Genomic DNA, 14,331 nt, shown 5'->3' with positions numbered 1-14,331 from the left:
ACTAAAGCAGAGAAAGTAACACTAGTTTGATCATGTTGTTACACCTGGCTCAAGGATGTAACATAATAAGGGAGACGACAAGGAGAAGTATAATCAAAAAGAATATTTATTTAACTCAATTTAAATTATATAATCAAAATATCAGTATCAGTATGTTTAATCAGTGTGAAATGCAAATGAATGGATGAGGTAAATGTAGTCAGTGATAGTGTATGGATGCGAAAGAAAGCATAATGCCCAAAAAGGAGCGTGGCTCTGGCGAACTGCCAAGTGTATAGACAGCGACAAACTAAACAAACTCTCTGCCGGGGTTTAAATAAGGGCGCTGACCAGCATCAGGTGCGCTGAAGGCACGCCCCCAATCTAGAATCAAAAATCAAACACAAACAAAACAACGCAGTCCTAACAATGTATAAATATCATTATAACTATATTGTATAAATATTGTTATAACTAGGCCTACAACAACCTGACAATCAAAAAACAAACGACATGATATCACAGGCGATTGTCTTCTGACTGTAGACACTTCTCATAGAGCTTGAGAAGCATACAGTACTATTTGATCTATAAAATTTGAAAAAAAAACATTTGCAGGTTAAAGAAGCAGCATTGGATGAAGTTGTCGCGAGTCTTGGTGCAAATGAAAAGTTTAAAAAGTGTATTTGTATATAGAGTAAGGGTGGAGCCGAACCCGAATACGGTATTCGGAAAGGCACGAATAGCGTGTTTTTACGAATACTTGATTCGAACAAATACTTGAAAAATTATTTGTATTCGGGAGCAAGAAAAACACTATATCAAAAAGCAGCGTTTCCTCATGAGACCACAGTGCATGCCCACGTGAGAGAGAGAGAGAGAGAGAGAGAGAGAGAGAGAGAGAGGCAAAACGCGCCAAAGCCCGAAACTGAAAGCGAGACGTGACTTTTAAGGGGTTGTTTCATATGGATTTATTAATCATTCTTACTGTTCGGTGATCGCAAACTGCCGTAGTTTATTAAAGACGCAAACCTCTCACAGCACGTCAGCTGCGCGCCTTCAGCAGACCTCCTCATTCCTGCAGCACGAGAGCTTTATGATTGTTTATGCGCGCCAAAAGTGGCGGATCTGTCCGGTAAAATATCTGAGTGTGTCACCGCATCCCTAAGGACTGTTTGGCGAAATATTTGACTGCATGTCACTGCATATCAAACGACTGAAAGGATATAACTAGAGAACTCTCCACTGTGCTACTGGGTGAGAGCGTATGGCAAGCCGTTTTAGCATTTAAACCTTGTTCAGACTATCCATAAATATATTTAGAGATATCTCTAATTATATTTTGACTTGTCATAATTATAATTCGACTAGTCAGATTGGAAATATCTGCAAATATATTATGATAGACTAGTCATATTCCTCCATTGACTTCCATTGAAAAATATTTGTAGATATCTCTAAATAAGTTGACTAGTCACAATTGTAATTAGATATATCTCCAAATGAATTTTGACTAGTAAAAAATCCAATTCAAGATATCTACAACTGTAATTAGACTTTTAGTAAATTAATTACAGATATCTTCAAATATATTTGTAAATATCTCTAAATATGATGAATTAAAGATATCTCTAAATGTATTATGACTAGTAAAAACTCAGAGATATCAATTACAATTGTTACTAGTCAAAATACATCTGATTTCGTACTAGTACAATTGTAATTGCAGATATCTCTAATTGTCATTCTGAGTAGTGGAATTATAATTATGACTAGTCAAAATATAATTAGAGATATCTCTAATATATTTATGGAGTCAGAACAAAGATTTAAATGCTAAAAAGGCTTGCCATAGAGAGCGCTTCTCACTGAACAGAGCACCGCGCAACCTTCTATGTAATGTATTATCACATGCACTAAAAGCATCAACACAGCCACATTCTGCCCCAGCAAGTCAGTTTCAAACATAAAAAAACAAACAAACAAACTTTGTGTCTTTTTTTGTGGCTGGCAGATGATAATAGCAGGGCTGTATCTTTTAGTATTATATAGAATACTTTTGTTCTGCCAGATCTCCCAGGCAGGGTTTTATTTAGATTGATTTAGTTAATATTAGTTTTTGGAATTCTGTCCATTGGAAAGAAGTTCTTTCTGAAGAAGAACAGTTTTTTGAAGTATTATTTGTTTTTATTCTGTCTATTCAGTGTCCTTCAACAAGAACGGTGGTGGTGGGGTTCATAATATTCACAATGGTATTTTATTAGTTGTTGGTTTAACCATGGATGAGATAATGGCTTCTATGTTATTTTCTTTTCAATGACATTTCTTATCACATGTTCAAAAACAACAGCCAATATTGCATATCTATAATTTATATAATGGGTATAATTAAACAATACTTTCACTATAACGTAAATTAGAAGTGTAATAGAAAAAATATATATTTTTGCGCCATTTTGAATTTTACTCGAATACAAATACAAATACTTTTCCCCCCTCAACAAATACAAATACCGGCTGCTCCGCACATCCCTAATTTATATATTCTGTAGTGTTTGAGTTTATCTTTCAACAGGAAACAATAATATAACTTGTCATAAAATACCCCAAACTGCTCATGCATAGTAGAATCTTTATCTGCTAGGTTCTGCAATATCTTGATTATATCTGGTTCTTTGTGTTGCTCTTCCCAGATTTCTGCAATGGTGATGGGAAATACTAGTTCTTTTATAGCTGAATACACGACAACCAGGTAAGGGATGAATGCAAGATAAAAGCACCTGGTGCTTCATTCAGTGTTCCCTTTCTGTACTCAACCACAAAGTCAAATTTTTGAAGACGAAGGGGCCAGCGGATTAAACGTGAGGTGGTCTTCGTGGAGTTCATGACCTACTGAAGAGTGGAATGATCAGTGACAATAATGAAGAGTTTTGGCTCCAGGAAATGTCTCCACTTTTCGACAGCCTCTAGCAGGGGTTTTCAAACTTTCAGGACACACGCCCCCCCAAGTTTGTCCAATTTCACTCGCGCACCCTCCCTTTTCGTCCAGCGAGCCAAAATTATAAAGCATGTGCAAACATCACTCCCATATTATTTGCTGCGTTTAAAGTGCATATAATAATTACACTGAATCATAAACATGTATCTTACCTGATTCAGTGTGATACATGAGTCTGTTTTTGATGTACGTACACACAGAAAATGCTGCTTCGCAGAGCCAAGTTGAAGCAAAAGGCAAGAGTACATCAATTTCAAGTTCCGAAAGTTCAGCATATTCTGTATCCACTGCCAGCCAGACTTCTGAGTGTGGTTGAGTCGAATAGTGTCTTCAAAGTACAGGTCACTAGAAAAATGCAGAAGGGAATCTAGCGCTTCGTAAACTTTACGAACCCAGACGTACCGGTTCCAATTATGCTGCTCAGAAAAATACCTATTGAAATGTGCAGACAGAGATGGCAGATGGAGAGTGATTTCCGTTTTAGTAGTATCCCAGTTAAACATATTTTCTGTGATAAATTCATCCAAGGTCAGGAACATGTCTAGATTTCTTGCATCCACCTGCCCTCTCCATCGCTCCAGTTTCTTCACAAAGCCCACAATTTTATCAGACATTGTTAGTAGGTTTGAATACGGGCCTTGAAGGGACAAATTAAGCGAATTAAGCCTATCAAATATGTCAGACAGGTATGTAAGATCTGTGAGCCACTTAGCGTCAGTAAAATAACTCCTAAAGGAAGATCCACAATCAATCCTCAGTTCGTCATGCAATGAAAAAATATTCTGCAGGACTTTGCCTGTGGAGAGCCATCTAACCTCCTTGTGCAAAAGCAACGACTCATATTCGGACCCCATTTCTATGCACAACAAAGCAAACAGTCTTGATTTAGTGGGACAAGTCTTTATGAAATTCACAATCTGTATTGCTGTTTGAAGCACTGCGTTCATGTCCGCAGGAAGTGTTTTTGCTGCGAGAACCTCTCTGCGAATCATACAGTGGGTGAAACAAACATGCGGAGCTACTTCATGAACCAAAGCAGCGAGTCCTTTATTTTTTTTCTAACATGGATCCCGCTCCATCAGTGTACACACCGACACAATTGTCCCAACAAAGACCAAGTTCATTCAGTTGACCGCTGAGGTTTTCTAAAATATCTTTTCCTGTAAACGTCTTTTCATTGATGAGCAAAATAGTAGATCCTCAAGCAATTTTCTCTCATGACTCTAGTTGACGAATACAAGTAGTTGAGATGAGTTTGATATGTCTGTCGACTCAACTAATTGTAATAAAAAATAAATCCCATTCTTTATTCTTCTAATCAGCTGACGTTTGAAGTCTCATGCCATATCAGTTATACGCCGGCTTATGGTGTTGTCTGGTAGAGGAATTTGTTCAATGTTACTTACATACTTCTCTCCAAACAGTTCTACAGATGTTCTTTGCAGCTGGAGATATGAGGCTCTCTGGAAATGTATGTGGCTATTTGGCATATGAAGCAGTAAGCGCTTTTACTGGCAGCATGGTTTGACTGGTCATCGTTTGTTTTTGTCTTCTTAATGCTTATTCTTTACATCGAAAAAAGTCGACTGGCTTATCTTTTAACATCGGATGTTTCTTCTGTAAGTGACGCACCAGTTTCATAGGTTTTAAACTGTCATTTGCAAGGACCTCTGAACACACAACACATTGTGGACATGGTTCGATATTAATCGTATTGTATGTACTGTTCATCATACTTCCGTTGCTTTGATGCACACAGGCCTTTGGTTTTTGTAATGAGCGTTAATCCTCTCTGTGTGGAGATCCCCGTTGACGCGGAGGGTTGGTCATCCTATTGCTTTAATGCTTCAGAAGGGCACTCGTCATCTTTTTTGTCAGACGGTTTACCGGTGTTAACTTCACCGTAATTAATTTTAAAAAGCCACAGGTCCATGTTTTGTGTATGTTTTACACGATCGCATTAACTACAAAAGGTCCCTCGTGCCTGATAGTTAGCTGCGGGACTAATCAGATTGACTCTTGTGAACATAAAAAAATGTCATAATTAACTTGAGTGCACGCCTCAGTTTCTTGCTCCCCCCTTAACAGGCGCCCCACAGTTTGAAAACCCCTGGCTTATAGTATGGCTAAACATTCCTTCTCTGTAGCGAAGTAATTAACCTCCAGTTTGGTCAGTGTTCGACTTCCATAGACAATAACTTCCTCCTGTCCTTGCGCCTTGTGTTGTGTCAACACTGCACCTAATCCTGAATCACTGGCATCGGTGTAAACCACAAAGGAGCGTCGGAGATCAGGATGTCCAAGGATGGGAGGCGATGTGATTGCTTGTTGACATTGAGGTGTCCATTGAAAAATTCACCCTTTTTTCTTCAATGAGTTCATAGGCTCTGCAATTTGAGAAAAGTTTGGCACGAACATATGGTACCACCCTGCCAATCCAAGGAATCTTTTAACGTCTTTGATGTTTTTGGAACCAGGTAGGATTTTATCGCTTCTACTTTAATGGAATCAGCAGGAATGGCCTGGGTGTTCACCACATGTCCCAGAAATGATAATTTATGTTGGCAGAATTTACTTTTCTTCAGGTTAATGATCAGACCAGCTTTGTGTAACCAAGTGATGACACTTTGAAAATCTTTAAAGTGTGGGGTGACTGAGGGTGAGTATATGATGATGTCATCAATATACATAAAACACATTTTCCCCGCAACTCTCCTTGGACAGACTCCATTAATTAGTGGAATGTTGCTGGGTCATTTTAAAGTCCAAAGAGCATAACTTTAAAGTGGTATAGGCCCAAGAGCAATGAACGCAGTCTTGGATTCACTTCCAGGCTCCATAGTTACCTGCCAGTACCCACTGTTGAGATCAATCGTGGAGAAGATGACAGCACCAGAGAGGGATTCCAGTATCTCTGTGATGTTAGGTAGGGGTAGGCATCTCTTTCTGTGATAGCGTTCACTTTACGATAGTCCACACAGAACCTCATACTGCTATCTTTTTTGGGGACAAGGACTTTAGCCGCATTTCCACTATGGGGCCAGTGCGAGCCAGGGCTTTAATCGGGCTGGGCCGGGCCAATATCCCGGGAGGTTGAGAAATGAGGCCGAAATCATGTCGCGTTTCCACTGTCGGGCTAGTAGCTCACAGCGCGTCACGCAAACACCGCCCACAGAACATCCCCGAATCAAACGTCACACAACCCGCCCACTTCAGCGGGAATCAGGACAGGCAGATAAAGCACACCATAGAATCATCACGAAACGAAACCATTAAAATGAAGACAACCGAAACAAACAAACGACACAATACTGTACAGCAGTACATGAAATGTCTATACGCACAGACCTGTGTATTTCCATTCATTACATTTGTTTACTCGCCGACCGACTGTTGGCATTGTGCATCGAGTGCTCTCGCCACTAACGGAGGGACCAAACACAGAGAGCGCACACATCCATAATATAAAGCCACAGAAATTCTCAGTTATAATTTGGTATGAAATGTATTTTATAACATCCTCGTTTTGATAGACGTTGTGTTAAGTGTTTCAGCACAAGAGCGAGTAGCCTAATAAAATATAGCCATATTTGTTGCGCTCAGCAGCTATTCACTAAAGCTCTTCATTTAAAGTTTCATTTATAAATTTAACCATGTCATATAAAAACATAAACAGTTGTTTGAGGATATAGAACACATTTTGTGTTTGGACTTTCCCCCGATGAGTTTAAAGCAGCGAGCGCTGCGCAGGACTGAGTGACAGAAAAAAAGGTATAGGCTAGATTCTGCTTTCACTCACCCAAATAATGCTCTGTTTGTGTGATTTGATGAATATCATCGCATCCAAATACTTTACGTAATTTGTTAAGTTTTATGTCTTTCTGTTGTATTTATATTGTGTATTATCTCAAAAATAAATAAAGAAAAAAGCCACTCGCGGCATAACAGAGCTGTGAAGGAGCACTCTTGCCCGGTCTCACACACACATACAAGCATCTAAACGCGCACAAACAAACATTTTAAACTTGACAAAAACTCTCGAAAACTTTTACTGTCTGCTGTGTCTTTAATATTATGCGTTATTGAAACAGGAGGACGCAGCAAAGAACGTCACTATAAATTAAAACTACTTTATTATTTTATGCAGCAGCCTTACATTTAAAAGGGAAACATAAGGGTGATCATAGGCAAAATGACCCCAGACTATAAGGCTATATGTTTTCTTTCCCTTATTTTTTCGCATGTACTCATGTGTGATCAGAAAACTGCCCGCCTCTCCTTTCACTCCGCCTCGAAGCCCTAGCTGGCCCTCCTTGGCCAAAGGTATTCGGCGGGCCGAAAAAGGCTGGCCGCTGGCCCCAAGAAAGCCCGCTTTGGCCCAATTAAGCCCCGGAAGTGACAGTGGAAACGTCACTGGCCTTGGCTTAGCTGTTGGGGTATGAACTCAAGGGTACGAGGATAAATTAGTTTTGCAGTGGTTCTCAATATACCAATATAAAATATACCAGGATTTCGAAGCGATGATTTGACTGACATGAAAAGTGACCAATCTCAGTAGACCTTGTCTAGGTTTGCGTGAAACATAAGGGCGGGACAAAGGCCTTTCTGTGTTACAGTGACAGAAAACAACAACTTAAAAACAAATGCATTATTGAAATAATGCTCTTTGAGTGTTTTTACTGTAGAGATGTTATTCACAAGAGTAATTAAACCGCAGACATCCTGCCATTTTGAAGATCTACTTACGTTTGGCTTTCTTCTCTCCGACAGAGTTTACTCGCCTCTGACCTATCACTCTTCTGAAGCCTAGTTTAATACAATCTGAGAGCATACTCACACTATGTACAGTTGCTTTGAACCAGGCCAAAGCACGCTTGTCCCCCATTCAGGCCAGGGCACGCTTACATCATCGATGATGCACTGTTCAGTAGAGAAGTGCTCTCGCTCAGCACAGTGGAGACTTCTCTAATTATGTTGTTTTAGTCGTTTGGGATGCAGTGACACACAATCAAATATTTCGCCAAACAGATCCGCCACTTCTGACGCTCATAAACAGTCATAAAGTCCTCGTGCTGCAGGAATTAGGAGGTTTGCTGAAGGCACAGCTGTGGTGCAGTGAGGAGTTTGCCTCTTTAATAAACTACAACAGTTTGCGTTCATTGAACGGTAAGAATGATTAATAAATGCATATGAAATAGTCCCTTAAAAGGCACGTCTTGCTTTCAGTTTCTGGCTTAGGCGCGTTTTGCACTCACACACAAGCATACCGCGCCAAAGCCCAAGTGAACTGTGCCTGAGCCCGATTCAACACACTCACACTTCTCAAACGATCAGGCAAACAGGCCTGGGCACGGTTCGGATAGCATAGTGTGAGTAGGCTCTAAGAGTGTCGGCGTGGGTCTGCAGGTAATGCGCAATTATTCATTTCTGCAAATGTCGCAAGTGCTTTATTTTAACACGAGAGTGCAGTCATGTACGTTAATCGCCTAAACTGGATATCCGAGCCCTTAAATAGGCTTTTTTAAATGAACTGCAAGTCCTCTCATGATCTCATCATCGCATGTGTGTGCTCAGACTATATACAATTGTGATCTCTCAGAAGTAGAAATTATTTATCTTTGCTCCTCGACTAAACTTAGTCAAAAACTATCAAGTATTTAGAATTAGACTGATGCATGACCGGTGACAATGCTAACGCACTTACTTGGCTGTATTGTGATGTGAAACTTAGCCTACCATAACTTTTAGCAAAGGTGGAACTTTTTATTTCTTTACGGCAAAAGAATTATGCTAGAAATGTTTCTGGATGAGGTATTTATGTGATTTATACATAATAGAGGTGTTCTGATCTGTCTTAAAGCATCAACAATTTGTACAGGCATTACAGGTCAAAGCAATCTGTTACATTTATCAAAATAAACATTATTAAAGCACTGCCTTGAGAAATGTAGTGTTGTCAGAAACCAAGTAATTAGTTTTTTTTATTTTATTACTGACAGTGTTCTTATATTTTTTGTAAAATTATTTCAGTTTAGGATCAAGAGTAAAATAAAATATTGTATAGACAACAAGCAAATAAGAAAAACAGTGTAAAATATGTAAATAAAACCCCAAGTTTAAATCTTTTCATCATATACTTTAAACATTTAAAAGCTTGAAAGTATTGTTTAAAAATGGACAAAAAGTGTCTCTATGGCCTTATAAGTATGTGGTAGTTTTGCCAGTGCTATTGAAATGATTCATTGTCGTGTACGGAAAAAAATAGACCATACTTTGTTAATGCAAATACCTATATGTAGCCTTTGATTTAAACAATTAAACAATTTAAATAATTGTATAATTAAAAAGGGCCATAATGAAAAACAGATTTTTTTCCCCAAAAGTAATTAACTAGTACTCAAAGTAGTTTTTTTAAAGAGTAATTTGTAAAATATTAGTATCATTTACTAAAACTTGTATTATTTTAGCAGTGTATTATAACTTGAGTACAAATATTCTGTTCTCTTTTCATCTGTGAGATAACATTAACAAATAAACAAAAAAATGCACAAGCACATTTAGTAAAGGTGTATTATATTATTAATAAATGATTAATTAATTGTTATATTATTATTAATAAATGGTTTTTATTTGTATAAATCAATAGACAGATCATATGCAGTATTTTTATGAATTGCTGAAAAAACATTGCAGGTGTTCAACACATTGCATGTCAGTCTTGGCTTATTATATTAACGCTGTTTTTAGGATCTAAAAATGTATTCTTTAAAAAGCAAAAAGATTCCAATGGCGACACCTGCTGGTACGTGAAGAATATGGTCAATACTGACGAACTTCACACTCAAATGTTTGCACATCATCAGCATGCTGTAATCCATTTCCTAAGCAGCAAAAGTCTTTTTTAGACTAGTTTGTTGGCCAGTTGTAGTCAGTGCAATGCTAAACGTTATTGTTTCACTTTAATTTGTTTTGTCTCACATTGTCCCACAACAACATCATATAGTTTAGAATACTGTACAATGTTTTATAATAATTAATTATTTTGGTGTCCATTTCATTCAGCAGATTTAAAATTAAGGGCATCCACGTTTTTTTGACATACTGTAAATCAGGGTTTCTACAGGTGTCACCAAGTTAAATGTAAGACTTTTTAAGACCATTATGAATGAAATTTTAGACTAAGGAATTTTTCAATTGGCCCAGATGAAAAAGATTTTTATTTGTCCAAACAAAAAATATTTTAATATAAAATATTTAATAATACAATAATAAATCAATAATAATAATAACATTAAAATATTTTAGATATTTCTTAGCAAAAGATCTTAAATATTGTGTAAAAACAAGAGAGCTCTACTTGGATCCACACACTTTTTTCCCCAAAATAAACTTTCTATAAAATAAAAAAAACAACAAATTAACAAATGTTTTAAAAGTTTTAAAAACTATATTAAACTAAATCTGTGCACAACAATCTGTCCAGGTCGATATCCTCAGCAGTCCTTATCATTATGATAAACAGAGTTAAAATGTCTTGTTGGTGATTGTATGGGTTTTGGCCGGATTGGGTAACAAAACATGAACAAAGGAAAATGAAGACTTGTTTAAAAAGATTTAAGACCTACAACACAATATTTCAGTAAATTTAAGACTTTTTAAGGCCTAAATGTTGGATTTTGGAATTTAAGACATTTTAATACACAGCGGAAACCCCGTTTAAACACAATAGCCCTGGTAATTAGTTATTATTATAATGTAGTTCAAACTAAGATACTATCTGTGAGAACTATTAACAACTACAAAAACAAGTTTAAACCCATAAAGAAGTTGATAAAAAAAGGGAATTGTGATCAACGTGACACATGCAAATGGAAAGTACTAAGCCAACACTATCACTGTAATAGCAGATATCTTCTATGAGAATACTGTAGGTCAAATATTCTCAGCTCAGTTAAACTTTTTTAGTTTTTAGTTTTTATTTATTTTATATAGCACCAGTGCTCAAGGACGCTTTACAAACAAAGAGAACAAGAAAAGCAATAACCTTAAGAAGGTGGTGAAAATAGGAGACGAATAATACATAACAAGTCTGACATAAATAAGAACAAGTGATGAAACTCATTCTTTCTTTCAATGAGTGCTTATGTGCGTTTAGGAGAACTAGGCAGCACACTCAGGGCTGCAAGATGGATTAAATTAGTATTCTTATTATTAAAATATATCTGAATGAGGATTAAATGACTGAGTTGGTCTTTAAGAATGTAAACCAACCTGTTTGTTCCTGCAGATCTTCCTGTTTGACTGTGAATGTTTCTTCAATCTTCACATCTTCACTCTCCTCTTTAATAAACGCCATCTTTATAACAGTGTGGACATCAGTCGCTTCAGCAGGAGTTTTTCTCTGCGTTTGGACACTTTATCCTGTTTAAAATTAAAATAAAAAAAAACATTAAAAATGTCCTGATTAAATTAATTAAAACAATGAACAGAATCAAAATAACTTCTCTTCAATACTTGCTTTAACAGTTTCATATGAGAGTCATTACCAAAAATAAATCAGGTAAGTCTGAGCAAGACACAATGAGTTGATTAAAACTAGTACTCCACTTCTTATATATAGTGATTTATCCTTAGAATGGAATGACATTCTGCTTTTTAATAAATTAAACCTTAATTAAACCACTTATTACTGACATTTCTGTTGCTTTATTCAAACAATAGCCCTAATTACTGTGAGTAAATTGTACTTCGTTGTAAAACGGGTAAAGATAATGTCAACAGCAGGTTCCTAATTTAGCATCGGATGAAAACCCTGAAACTTTATTCAATCGCTTTATATTTATGTAAAGGTTTTAAAAACAAACCTCTGCAGCTGAATCAAGCGCAAGAGCGGCGCAGCCTAATGACGTCACACGCCACGCCAAAATAAAAGTCTTTTGTTTTTAGTTTTTTGCCACTTACTGTTGCAGTCATGACTTGTTCAAACATTTCTCTCCCTAGTTTTCTACTTTACACTTGCTCTCTCTCTCTCTCTCTCTCTCTCTCAAACACACACACAATCACACAGATGTTCAGTATTTGAACGTGATCAAAACCCTTTGAGACATCAAAATAAAAATAAAATAAAGTTTAAGATTTTTTAATTTAACCACATAGTTGTTGTATTATTTAGACATTAGACTGTAAGAAATGAATGTTGGTCAAGCTCCTGCACTTTTTTTTACAATTAATCTACTAACAAAAACAGCAAACAAACCTCAAATTGTGTCAACACTGTCAAGGACAAATTCAAAGTATATCTTCATTTCAGTGTGATTAATAAATGTGTATTTTCAGAAAGGTAATGTGTCCCTTTACAAACCCAACTTTATAGATTATATATAAAAAAAACTATTCGTAATAATGAAATATTGGACAAAACATTGATTTCCAGATAAAATATGCAATCGTTGCACATTATTTTTAAAATAAAAATCCAAGATTTAAAATATTTAGTCAAACTTTCAAACATTATTAACTGGCCCTTATTGGTTACTTAAGACATCATACAAGATGTTTTGCTGACGTTATAAATAATTTGTTCATTTTCATTAAATTTTTACATACGTTGTCGTGTGACATTCAGCAACTGTGAGACGGCGTTCTGACTACTTGTTTTAATATTTTTTTTTGTGGCAGTTTATCAATACTGCCTAGAATACAGGATACAGCAGTAATTCTATTAATATTAAACATTGTTCATTTATTTTTCCTTTTTAATTTAACAACTGGATGTGTAAACTTTATTATATATTTCACAACATTTAATACATACAGTGCACATCTAATATTATAAGCAAACAGTATAAAACAAAGTATAGACTTTATTACACACACACACACATATATATATATATATATATATATATATATATATATATATATATATATATATATATATATATATATATATATCAGAGCTTGACACAACAGGACTACACAGGGAATGACTTATTAAAGCTTCAGGCATAAAATCAACAGTGAGTAATTATGTAGCCTACTTTATTTTAATTCTTTAATAATCTATCATATACTAAAATTACATACAATTAAATGAATTTAAAGAGACAGGGAAAGCTGGTTTGAGTTAACAGAAGTCAGAGTTAGTCTCTGAATACTTACTTAAATTATGAGAAGAGAAAGAAGAAGAGGTCCTGTAGTTGTGGCATTACTCGCTGTAAAATGGAATGTTACACTTAGTGTCATTTCAATAACAGCTGTACAAAATAATAAAGACATTTTTCATTAACATGATCTATTTTCCACACTATGGACATACTGTGTTCTGAATAACATAACTGCATTTAATATAATAGTAAATAGAGTAGAATTCTCCTCACCTCATCTAATTCTTCTTTCCATAGATCAGGAATTACTGCAACACTGTGATCTGAGGTGACTTTACCAACCATAAACATTCTGAAAGACAAGTTACACGAGTAATTTGAAAACAACAGTGAGTGGCTAAATAATAGAGTTTATAAAACTTACACATAATTAAAATCCAGAAATTATCAATACAAGATTACCTCAATGTGAAAATAGTAGATAGCAGATCTTTTTATTGATATTAATATTATTTAGGCATTTTAACATCAATTTATATACTTTAACTTGGTGATAGATGGGAATAGATCACCCAAACTAACAATTCTGTCATTTAGCCTCATCATTTACTTGTTCCAAACATATTTAGCTCTGTTTTCTGCTGAAAAATAAAGAGGATATATTGAATAAAGCTGGAAAACTGTAACTATGTCTGCCTTTTTCATCTTTATCCCATTTCTCTTGCCATAATCTATTAACACCTTCTTTAATTATTGTCTTGATTTCTGATTTGCTAAGAGGAACTTGTATTTCAATATGATCGTTTAAATGAAGTGCTCACTTGCTTTTTTATTTTGACTAAGTGCTAAGTACTTGTTCATACTTCGCGCGCGGCTCCCAAATGATCACTCTGTGCCACAAACTGAATATTATTTAAAACTGTATTACCTGTTACTTACAACATTTGCAAGTTCTGTTCACTAAAGTAGGCGCGTGCGTGTCTATTATTAAGTTGAGCGCGCTCTCACGGTCAGCAGCTCCCGTCACGTTAGTTTCCCAGCTGCGAAAACATCATTATATGAAGACAAAAATGACATTTTCAGGTGAATTATACCTTATAAATACAGTATGTGACACTTTCAACATCATTTGGAGGTGTCTATGTCACTGAGCAACATTATGTGAAACAATGAAAAGACTCGTGCAGCCGCCTTTTCTTCTCTCCTTAACTTGAAAATATGAGTGACAGAATCGTAGAAATGCTGGAT

General features: G+C 35.9%; 1 protein-coding gene across 4 annotated transcripts in view; it reads right to left on the bottom strand.

Annotated features, from left to right (window-relative positions):
* zgc:113135 overlaps positions 1-14,331 on the bottom strand; it is a 1,020,739-nt gene that overhangs the window by 261,270 nt on the left and 745,138 nt on the right. Inside the window, exons 6-8 of one of the 4 annotated variants that reach the window (XM_087246654.2) lie at positions 13,357-13,435; positions 13,139-13,191; positions 11,249-11,398 (exon numbers count right to left, since the gene is read on the bottom strand). The gene's annotated coding sequence lies outside the window, so the exon portion shown is untranslated. Of the gene's footprint in view, positions 1-11,248; positions 11,399-11,671; positions 11,879-13,138; positions 13,192-13,356; positions 13,436-14,331 lie in introns of those variants that run through there. The other 3 variants (XM_087246657.1, XM_087246656.1, XM_087246658.2) reach the window with 3 other exon arrangements.

This window comes from Danio rerio, chromosome 4 (assembly GCF_052040795.2).
Source record: "Danio rerio strain M-AB ecotype USA chromosome 4, GRCz13ab, whole genome shotgun sequence".
In the NCBI taxonomy this organism is placed as follows: Eukaryota; Metazoa; Chordata; class Actinopteri; order Cypriniformes; family Danionidae; genus Danio; species Danio rerio.
The sequence above is the reverse complement of the archived record's forward strand: the minus strand, read 5'-3'. Positions and strand labels throughout refer to the sequence as shown.